Here is an 11,163-nt window from a genome sequence, read left to right on the forward strand (position 1 = left end):
AGTGGCCCACCCTATCCGTAGGGTGGCCCCGGGACGGGACTTTTGACCTCTCTATTATATTACAGGTTAAGACGAAGGTAATGGATCCCGGACCACAAGGTCATCCAGATCAAGTAGCCTATATCCTCACTTGGGAGGATCTCATTCGGAATCCTCCGGCATGGGTGAAACCCTTCCTCCCTTCCTGCCCCCTATCTCAATCTACCCTTCTTCCCCTGAAAACCTCAAAAGACCGTGCCTCAACCCAAGCTTCAGACCCGCCCAAACCAGTTCTTCCTGATGAGTCCCAAAAGGACCCTCTTCTCCTAGACGCTTTGTCCTCGCCGCCCCACAACCCCCTCTTACAGCCTCCACCCTATAATCCGCCCCTGGCCCCCGCCTTGACCCCGGTGGCCCCTACTTCCCCTCCTGCCTCCAGTTCCTCCTCCCCCTCCCCAATTTCTTCCCCCGCCTCCGTCTCCGGCGATCAGACGACCCGAACGGCCCTCCCACTTGGCAATCTTCCCTGTTTCCTCTCCGGACTGTCAACCGGACTATCCAGTATTGGCCATTTTCTGCATCTGATCTTTACAATTGGAAAACTCATAACCCTTCCTTTTCCCAAGAACCCCAGGCCCTAACCTCACTGATAGAATCTATCCTCCTCACACACCAGCCCACCTGGGACGACTGCCAGCAGCTCCTACAGGTCCTTTTGACTACAGAGGAAAGGCAACAAGTTCTCCTGGAGGCTTTCCAACCCAGCTCCCCAACGAAATAGATGAGGGGTTTCCCCTCACCCGCCCGGACTGGGACTATGAAACGGCTCCAGGTAGGGAGAGTCTCCGAATCTATCGCCAGGCTCTGTTGGCGGGTCTCAAGGGGGCAGGGAAACGGCCCACCAATTTGGCCAAGGTAAGGACCATAATTCAAGGAAAAGAGGAAAGCCCCGCAGCCTTTATGGAACGGCTTCTAGAGGGGTTTCGGATGTATACTCCATTTAACCCCGAGGCTCCAGAACATAAGGCTACCGTGGCCATGTCGTTCATAGATCAGGCAGCATCTGATATAAAAGGAAAGCTCCAACGGCTAGATGGGATTCAAACCTATGGGTTGCAGGAACTAGTTAGGGAGGCAGAAAAGGTATATAACAAGAGGGAAACTCCAGAAGAAAAGGAGGCTAGGCTAGCAAAAGAGCAGGAAGCACGGGAGGAACGAAGAGATCGAAAGAGAGATAAACATCTAACAAAAATCCTGGCAGCTGTAGTGACAGAAAATAGAACAGGAAAGTCAGGGGAAATGAAGAGGCGGCCCAAAATAGAAAAAGACCAATGTGCCTATTGCAAAGAGCGCGGGCACTGGATCAAAGACTGCCCTAAGCGCCCTAGAGACTCAAAGAAATCTACCCCCGTACTCACCTTGGGCGAAGAGAGCGAGTAGGGACGTCAGGGCTCTGGAGCCCCCCCCGAGCCCCGGCTAACTTTATCTGTAGGGGGGCATCCCACCACCTTCCTGGTGGACACAGGAGCTCAGCACTCGGTCCTAACCAAGGCAAACGGGCCTCTGTCCTCTCGTACCTCTTGGGTTCAAGGAGCGACAGGAAGAAAAATTCACAAATGGACTAACTACCGTATGGTTGATTTAGGGCAAGGGACAGTGACACACTCTTTTCTGGTAGTACCCGAATGCCCATACCCCCTTTTAGGACGAGACCTCCTAACCAAGCTTGGAGTTCAGATCCACTTCTCCAAAGCGGGGGCCCAAGTGCTAAACCGGGATGGCCAGCCTATCCAAGTCTTAACTGTGTCCTTACAAGACGAACACAGACTTTTTGAAACCCCGGTCACCACTAACCTCCTCGAAGCCTGGCTGCAGGACTTTCCCCAGGCCTGGGCAGAAACGGGAGGGCTCGGTCGAGCCAAATGCCAGGCCCCAATCATAATTGACCTAAAGCCCACGGCAATGCCTGTATCTATCAGGCAGTATCCCATGAGCAAGGAGGCTCATATGGGCATTCAGCCACACATTACCAGATTTCTAGAGCTTGGGGTCCTGCGACCTTGCCGCTCACCTTGGAATACCCCTCTCTTACCAGTGAGAAAACCTGGTACTCGGGACTACAGGCCTGTCCAAGACTTAAGGGAGGTCAACAAAAGGACTATGGATATCCATCCTACGGTCCCCAATCCCTATAACTTGCTCAGCACCCTGAGCCCAGACCGTACCTGGTACACAGTACTGGACCTAAAAGATGCATTCTTTTGCTTACCCTTGGCCCCCCAGAGCCAGGAACTGTTTGCTTTCGAATGGAGGGACCCTAAAAGAGGAATCTCAGGCCAATTAACCTGGACCCGCTTACCCCAAGGGTTTAAAAACTCCCCCACTCTCTTTGATGAGGCTCTTCACAGGGACCTAACTGACTTCCGGACTCAACATCCAGAAGTAACTCTACTCCAATATGTGGATGACCTTCTTCTGGCCGCCCCCACAAAAGAAGCCTGCATACTAGGTACCAGACATCTGCTCCGGGAATTAGGAGAAAAAGGATACCGGGCATCCGCCAAGAAGGCCCAGATTTGCCTAACCAAGGTAACCTACCTGGGGTACATACTGAGTGAGGGGAAAAGATGGCTCACCCCTGGGCGAATAGAAACTGTGGCTCGCATTCCGCCACCCCAGAGCCCCAGAGAGGTACGTGAATTCCTGGGAACTGCTGGGTTCTGTCGCTTATGGATACCTGGGTTCGCTGAGCTAGCCGCCCCCCTCTATGCCCTCACGAAAGAGAGTGCACCCTTCACCTGGCAGGAAAAACATCAGTCAGCCTTTGAGGCCCTAAAAGAGGCCCTCCTTTCCACCCCGGCTCTCGGGTTGCCAGACACCTCCAAGCCCTTTACCCTCTTCATAGACGAGAAACAAGGAATTGCCAAAGGAGTTCTAACCCAAAAACTAGGGCCCTGGAAGAGACCAGTAGCATACCTGTCCAAAAAGTTGGACCCTGTGGCAGCGGGGTGGCCCCCATGTCTTCGTATCATGGCAGCCACTGCTATGCTGGTCAAGGACTCTGCCAAATTAACCCTTGGACAGCCACTAACTGTTATCACCCCGCATGCTTTAGAGGCCGTAGTGCGGCAGCCACCGGACCGATGGATAACCAACGCACGCCTAACTCACTACCAGGCCCTCCTACTGGACACAGACCGCATCCAATTTGGACCTCCGGTTACCTTGAACCCTGCCACGTTGCTACCGGCACCGGAAGACCAACAGAGCGCACACGATTGCCGGCAAGTACTGGCTGAGACCCATGGGACACGGGAAGATCTTAAAGATCAAGAGCTCCCAGATGCGGATCACTCTTGGTATACGGACGGGAGCAGTTACATCGACTCAGGTACCCGGAGGGCGGGAGCAGCGGTAATAGATGGCCACCACATCATATGGGCACAATCACTACCTCCTGGCACGTCTGCACAAAAGGCCGAGCTGATAGCGCTCACCAAGGCCCTAGAGCTATCCGAAGGGAAAAAGGCTAACATATACACAGATAGCCGATATGCCTTTGCAACGGCTCATACACATGGGAGTATTTATGAAAGAAGGGGCCTACTAACCTCAGAAGGAAAAGAAATTAAAAACAAAGCTGAAATCATTGCATTATTAAAGGCCCTTTTTCTTCCTCGAAGAGTAGCCATAATTCATTGCCCCGGGCATCAGAAAGGACAAGGCCCAATTGCAACAGGAAATAGACAGGCAGACCAAGTAGCCAGGCAAGTCGCTGTGGCAGAAACGTTGACCTTGACCACAAAACTTGAAGAAACCGATCTTACGACCAACAAATATGCTTACACCCCAGATGACCAGGAAGAGGCAAAGGCCATAGGGGCTGTACTGAATCAGGACACTAAAGACTGGGAAAAAGAAGGAAAGATAGTCCTTCCCCGAAAGGAAGCCCTGGCAATGATCCAACAAATGCACGCCTGGACACATTTAAGTAATCAGAAGCTGAAGTTACTGATTGAAAAAACTGACTTCTTAATCCCTAAGGCAGGCACCCTCATAGAACAGGTAACCTCCGCCTGTAAGGTCTGTCAACAGGTAAACGCTGGGGCTACCCGAGTGCCGGAAGGAAAACGGACTCGTGGTAACCGCCCAGGAGTCTATTGGGAAATAGATTTTACTGAAGTAAAGCCTCACTATGCGGGGTATAAGTACCTATTAGTGTTTGTAGACACCTTTTCAGGATGGGTAGAAGCCTACCCCACCCGACAAGAAACGGCACACGTGGTAGCCAAGAAGATTTTAGAAGAAATCTTCCCCAGATTTGGACTTCCCAAGGTAATCGGGTCAGATAACGGGCCGGCCTTCGTTTCCCAGGTAAGTCAGGGGCTCGCCAGGACACTGGGGATTAATTGGAAATTACACTGTGCATATAGGCCCCAGAGCTCAGGACAGGTAGAAAGAATGAATAGAACAATAAAAGAGACCCTTACTAAATTGACCTTAGAGACTGGCTTAAAAGATTGGAGACGCCTCCTATCTCTGGCCTTGTTAAGAGCCAGAAATACACCCAACCGTTTCGGGCTCACCCCATATGAAATCCTTTATGGGGGACCCCCCCTTTGTCAACCTTGCTCAATTCCTTCTCCCCCTCCGATCCTAAGACTGATTTACAAGCCCGACTAAAAGGGCTGCAAGCGGTGCAGGCCCAAATCTGGACCCCCCTGGCCGAACTGTACCGGCCAGGACATCCACAAACTAGCCACCCATTTCAGGTAGGAGACTCCGTGTACGTCCGGCGGCACCGCTCTCAAGGATTGGAGCCTCGTTGGAAGGGACCTTACATCGTCCTGCTGACCACGCCCACCACCATAAAGGTTGACGGGATTGCCGCCTGGATTCACGCATCGCACGCCAAAGCAGCCCCAAAAACCCCTGGACCAGAAACTCCCAAAACCTGGAAGCTCCACCGTTCGGAGAACCCTCTTAAGATAAGACTCTCCCGTGTCTGACTGCTAATCCACCCTGTCCCTGCACGAACCCAAAATGAAACCCCCAGCGGGAATGGTCTTTCTGTGGGTCCTCACAAGCTTGGGGGCGGGAATTGGAGCTAAAATTGTCAAAGAGGGGAACCCACATCAGGTTTACACCTTGACTTGACCTGTTGATCTTACAAGAAGGCGGGTTATGTGCTGCCCTCAAAGAAGAGTGCTGCTTCTATGCTGATCACACAGGGATAATAAGGGATAGCATGGCCAAGCTGAGGGAGAGACTCAAACAAAGGCAAAAGCTGTTCGAATCTCAGCAAGGCTGGTTTGAGGGGTAGTATAACAAATCCCCCTGGTTTACCACTTTAGTCTCCTCCCTCATGGGCCCCTTAATACTCCTACTATTAATACTGATGTTCGGACCCTGCATCCTTAACCGCTTGGTACAGTTCATAAGAGAAAGACTCTCTGTCATCCAGGCCTTGGTTCTAACCCAACAGTACCACCAACTAAGACAATTTGATGCAGAAAGGCCAGATACAATTGAATGAAAGGTTTCATTCGATGCCAAAAGAAAATGGGGGAATGAGAGACCCCTGGTCTAGCTTACTAAAACACCCCCACCCTACCTTCAACTTTGTAAACGCCTCACTCGCAGAGCCTGTACTCCCACTAGTTAACAAACAGGATTTCTGCGGTTAGACATCTGGACACCGGGGGAGCTGTACAGGCTGCTACATAGATAACCGCTTTCCTCTCGCTTCTGTAATCTTGCTTACGCGCCCAACCATAGTAATCTTGCTTACGCGCCCAACCCTAACCGAAAGGTCCCTAGCCGCTTCGCAGCCCGGGCTCCAAGTTGCATCAGCCAAAAGAAACTTCATTTCCCAAGCTTCCCCGGGACGAAACTACCCACAACCCTAACCATCACCGAGCAGAGAGCCTACCACCAGCCTGTATGCAAATAAGACTCAAAATAGCATAAAAGACCTGTGACCCCGTTTATCGGGGCTCTCCCGCTTTCTAACACTGGGGAGCCCTGGTGCACCAGTAAAGACTCTCTGCCGACGTCGGAGTGTCGTGTGGTTCTTTGCGCCAACTCTCATTCCATAGGGCCTAGGAGCTTGGCTCCTAACAGCTCCTCGGAGCGGGGGCAGCTGGACGAGGTCGGTGGCCGATGCAGCGAGTGGCCCCCAGTGTGTGAAGACGCGAACACGGGGCGGAACACGGAGAAGGAGCAGCTCTGCCCTCAGGTGCTCCGTGACGCACGGGGGCCCCATCTCCGCACAGACGGCGCCAAACCCGGGGACAGGGGTGTCGTGCCGGCCTCACCCACCTGTCACTTCCAAGAAGGGGCTCTCGGGACACCCCCGTGCAGTGATGGGTCGTCCGCTTCCGGACAGACCCTCCGATTCCTCGACTGCACCTGGCGAGCAGGTGCGGTTCTCCCGTGACTCCGGGGTTCACGCACGTTCACACTCACGTGCGGCTGACAGGTGCACGTTCTCTGACCCGGGCCCTTCCACGGGGAGGTCGGCAGCAGGTGGGCGGGAGCGGGTGCGCGTGCAGCTGAGGGCCACCCGTGGGTTCACCATTCACACCCCGCCCGCTCGGAAGATGCTGCCGGGTGCTCCCGGGGTGCTCCATGGGTGCTCCTACGATGTGCAAAGGGCTCCTCGGGTGCTCCGCAGGTACTCGGGTGCTCCGGGGTGCTCCTCCGATCTGCACAGGTGCTCCATGGGTGCTCCTACGATGTGCAAAGGGCTCCTCAGGTGCTCCGCAGGTACTCGGGTGCTCCGGGGTGCTCCTCCGATTTGCACAGGTGCTTCGCAGGTCCTCGGGGTGCTCTATGGGTGCTCTGCAGGTGCTCCTCTGATCTGCACAGGTGCTCCGCAGGTACTTGGGGTGTTCCGTGAGTGCTCCGTGGGTGCTCCGCAGGTACGCGGGGTGCTCCCGGGGTGCTCCGGAGTGCTCCTCCGATCTGCACAGCTGCTCCGCAGGTACTTGGGGTGCTCTGTGAGTGCTCTGTGGGTGCTCAGTAGGTGCTCCTCTGATCTGCACAGGTGCTCCGCAGGTGCTCCGCAGGTACGCGGGGTGCTCCCGGGGTGCTCCGGGGTGCTCCTCCGATCTGCACAGGTGCTCCGTGGGTGCTCCACAGGGCTGCACGGGGCCTGCCCAGGCGCTCCCGCCCCGCTGCCACGTGTCGCCCAGGACAGCCGGAGCCCCGGGGCCGTGTTCACGGGCGGAGCCAACCCGCAGCCACATCACAGGAAGGGCCCGTTCTCCTCACCCGGCTCCGCCTCCCTCCCTCAATCCAGTAACTTCTGCCCCTCCACCTGCCGGGAGTTGGGCCGCCGCACACACCCCTCTGGGAAACCCAGCGGTGTCACCGAGGGTGCTGACGCTTGTTCCCTGGGCCCCAGGTCTCGGCGGACAGAGAGCTCTGGGTCCCACATACAAGCGGAGACAGCTTTCTGCGCCACTCGTGTCACTCCGCACTGCGACAGCGAGCCTGCGCTGAATTTCCGCTGAGGCTCACACGGCCCTCACGGAGAACTTCCAGATCCTGGCCCTGCAGCATAACGTAAGGGAGTTTCTATTTCCAGGGCTCATGGCAACAGAGCCATCACTGGGTCACTTCTCCTTGCTGGCCTCACCACCCACGACGTGGCCCAGACTTCCCACAGTATGTGCCTTCCTCCTCAGAAGCCAGGAAAAGCATATGAAAAGGTAAAGTAGATGTCTATGAAGGTCATTTTTTACCTGACAGCTGCAAAACGATTTCCATCATTGCTTTTTTGCCAAAAAGAAAACAGACAAAAGAAAAAAAATAATAATAAAATAAAATAAAATAAAATAAAATAAAATAAAATAAAAATCCACCTCGCCTTAGACACTCTCATCTTTCTCGGATTCTCTCAAGTGCAGAGAGCCCAAGACAATTAGCGACTTAACTGAACACAACACTCTTGTCCCTAATTTTTCAGTGAATTACAGTGTCTCACACTCTTTCTTGAAGAATGCTCCCTAGTGAGAATAGCATTGCCTCAGTTGTAGAGAAAGCCTTTCTTCCCAAGAGCGATGTGAATGCTCCGTGTTTGGGCAAATTCCTCCATCATCGCCAAGGGCAGGAAAGGGCTCTGATGGATTTCTGTGTATTGCACAGAGAAATGAACCATTGGAACGGCTCCCTTTGTATCTGCACCTCTACGAGGGGTAATTGCAGCTTGTTTATGATTTTGCTGGACCCTTAAAGGCTCCCAGGAATGTATCCTTGACCGAAACTTACAGCTTGTCTCCTGTTACGGACATGTGTTTCTTCTTCGTGTTAGATCGCCTTCCCACTCTTCAAAGGCTTCACATTTTTCCCTTTGTTGATTGTGCAGACTCCCAGCTACCACAGGGACATATTGATGCAATATTCCTTCCTGAAATATTATTTACATTTGAATTCAGTCTAGTAATAGCATTAACAGCAACTTACATTTGTTGACATCACCTTCCTGTCTGGCCAGGGATTTTTCTACGTGCTTCACATGTATTAACTTCATGAGTTATGAATATGTCCCTATGAGATCAGTCTTATAATTATCCCCATTTTGCAGATGGAAAACTGAGGCATTGAAGGGTTAATTAACATCCCAGGTCCCCGGTAAGGGACAGAGGCAGAGAGCTGGAGTCTGAGTCCAGGCAGTACCTACACTGTCCACTCACTTACCTGAACCAGCGTGGGCAATCCTAGTTCCCTTTCACAACATGCCACATTAGTTGGAACATTCCATCGTTTTAAGAGACAAGGATGCACTTTGGAATATTGAAAAGCCAACATGTAAACACAATATATTACCCTTCTGCACCGTACCATCAGAAGCTCTTCAAATTCTTTCTTCTCAAATGTTCATACGGTAAATTGTAAGTTAAATAATTTTGGAAAAACACCGAGCATGACAAAAGTTTGGAAAAATATTTCAAAACACGTGATCATATCTTCCCAAACTCTTAACATGTAAAATACTCCTTATACCCGAATTGTCTTCAAAGACCAAACAGCTTAGGAAATTATCCATGCATGTGTGTCTCCATTTCCAATGCTCCCTGCGCTTTGCTGGGCAAATTCCCCCCAGATTCATTCAGGGTCAAAAAAACCCACTCAGAAGCAGAGCCAGACATGGACCTCGTCACGGATGGGGGCGGTCTGGCTCCCAACATTTGACATTTTTTCTATATCATTCTTTTCCAGTACAACCCCAGTCCTCTTCCTGTCTCTAACCGCAGACACACATTCCCAGGTGCCACCATATGTCAGCCTCGGTGAGGTTGAAGCCGACAGCTTCTTCTGGGAAGTTGAAGGATGGAAAATGCTCCAGGCTGACACATAGCTCAGAAGACATCTTCCAAGAGCATTAATGCCTACATGGTTATTTTGCAATCGCCTATCGTTCCCTGGATCGCGACCTACTGAGTTTCGGGGAGCTTTTCTCTTCTCCCCGTTGGTCCTTTCTGGCCTCAACACCTTTGTGTCCTCAGCGGGTTTGGCCACCTGCAACCCGTCCCCTCGCCCAGGTCTTCAGAGAATGCGCTGACACCGGTCATGTTGACCTCGACGACTTCTCGCTGCTCACTTTGTGCTCTAGGAGCTGGCCATCCAGTCAGACGCTGCTTCGCCTGCACGGACCTTTTAAAAATAAACCGTTTTCGGGGCACCTCGGTGGCGCAGTCGGTTAAGCGTCCGACTTCAGCCAGGTCACGATCTCGCGGTCGTGAGTTCGAGCCCCGCGTCGGGCTCTGGGCTGATGGCTCGGAGCCTGGAGCCTGTTTCCGATTCTGTGTCTCCCTCTCTCTCTCTGCCCCTCCCCCGTTCATGCTCTGTCTCTCTCTGTCCCAAAAATAAAAAATAAACGTTGAAAAAAAAATTAAAAAAAAAGTTTAAAAATAAAAATAAACCGTTTTCTTGTCTATCACTTCTTGGGCTGCTTCTGCCCTCGTCTCTTGTGAGGGACTCCGCAAAAGCCTTTCAGATTTAGAAAATGGTGCGTGCCTAAAAACGCTCTGTCTCCCGAGCTTCCGTCGGCCACTGCTATGTCAGCGTCAGAAGTTCAGTGATATATTAATTCTATAAAAATCAGCATTCCCAGTTTTTTCTGCTTTTATTAAACCTCTATTGATTAAGGATTTACGTTTTCTTTCTCTGTTCCTTTCTTGTTTCTCCTGACATTAGAGGTCAAGAGTAGCCATGTCCGCTGGACTCACGCTCATTTTAGATTCTCTTTTTCTTTTTTTTAAAAGCATTGTGTTCCTCACTGAATTTTCAGTTTTCGTACACAACCAAGTCAGTGACCGCTTTGGCTGCCCTTTGTCGGGGTCTGTAGAGAAATCACCAGGGCGTTCATGTTGATCTTTAGAGTTGGTTCATAAAAGAACACCCATTCTTTTGATGGACATCTGGTCACTCAGAACACAGCACTGACATTGCACACCCTTACCTTAGAGCCTGAGTGCATTCGCAGCGATGAGAATCCATCCTGGAGTGAAATTAAAGAAACCCCATTCAATTTCTTATCCAAAGACATGAAGTTCACGTTTCACTATGGAAGCTTAAGTCCTGGGAGCTACTACATTAGAATTGTATCCATCAAGAAAACTTGAAATTACCTTCTCTCTGAACCCTGTGTCATGCAGACATGCACATGCCCGGCAGGCAGTAACTCTCATTTGGAGCTGCCTTAGGACAGGGGTGGGATGAGACTCAAGGAACACCATCCCTCTAGGTGTCTTGGTCTCGATTCTGTAACGGATTCCACATTGAGCTGTTACCGCTGGAGAAGACCGAGAACAGGACCTGTAATGTGCCAGACTGTTCTAGAAGGAGCCACTGTCCGTGATCGGAGCCTCAGGGGGAGGAGACTTGGGTTTGTGTGTTAATCAGAGTGGGCTGTGATTGTCCCACAAGAGAAGGCCACCCACACCCCCATGGCACTTGGACACATGTCCTGAATGGCATCGGTAAATACCCCACCAGGCAAGTTGCTCCTCTCTCCTCCTAAGTCAGATTTCTGGCACTGGCTTTCTGGAACTGCATCAGCATTGTGAGAGCCCTCAGTGCCCATCTCAGCTTAGGGCTGACCAGGAGAACAAATCAAGAAATAGAAGAAAGACTGTTCTGCCTGGCAGCTTTATGGGAGGGGACACCCTAGAGAGG

General features: G+C 51.8%; 1 long non-coding RNA gene across 2 annotated transcripts; it reads left to right on the forward strand.

The window, feature by feature from the left end:
• The first annotated feature begins 679 nt into the window (after positions 1-679).
• LOC111561460 lies at positions 680-9,268 on the forward strand. 2 transcript variants are annotated; one of them, XR_006586360.1, is made up of 4 exons: positions 680-811; positions 4,752-6,401; positions 6,656-7,694; positions 9,254-9,268. It is a non-coding gene; the product is annotated as an uncharacterized LOC111561460 (long non-coding RNA). The 2 variants fall into 2 exon arrangements; XR_006586359.1 differs by lacking the exon at positions 9,254-9,268 and adding an exon at positions 9,205-9,219.
• The last annotated feature ends 1,895 nt before the right edge of the window (positions 9,269-11,163 follow it).

Source organism: Felis catus, chromosome A1 (genome assembly GCF_018350175.1).
Source record: "Felis catus isolate Fca126 chromosome A1, F.catus_Fca126_mat1.0, whole genome shotgun sequence".
In the NCBI taxonomy this organism is placed as follows: Eukaryota; Metazoa; Chordata; class Mammalia; order Carnivora; family Felidae; genus Felis; species Felis catus.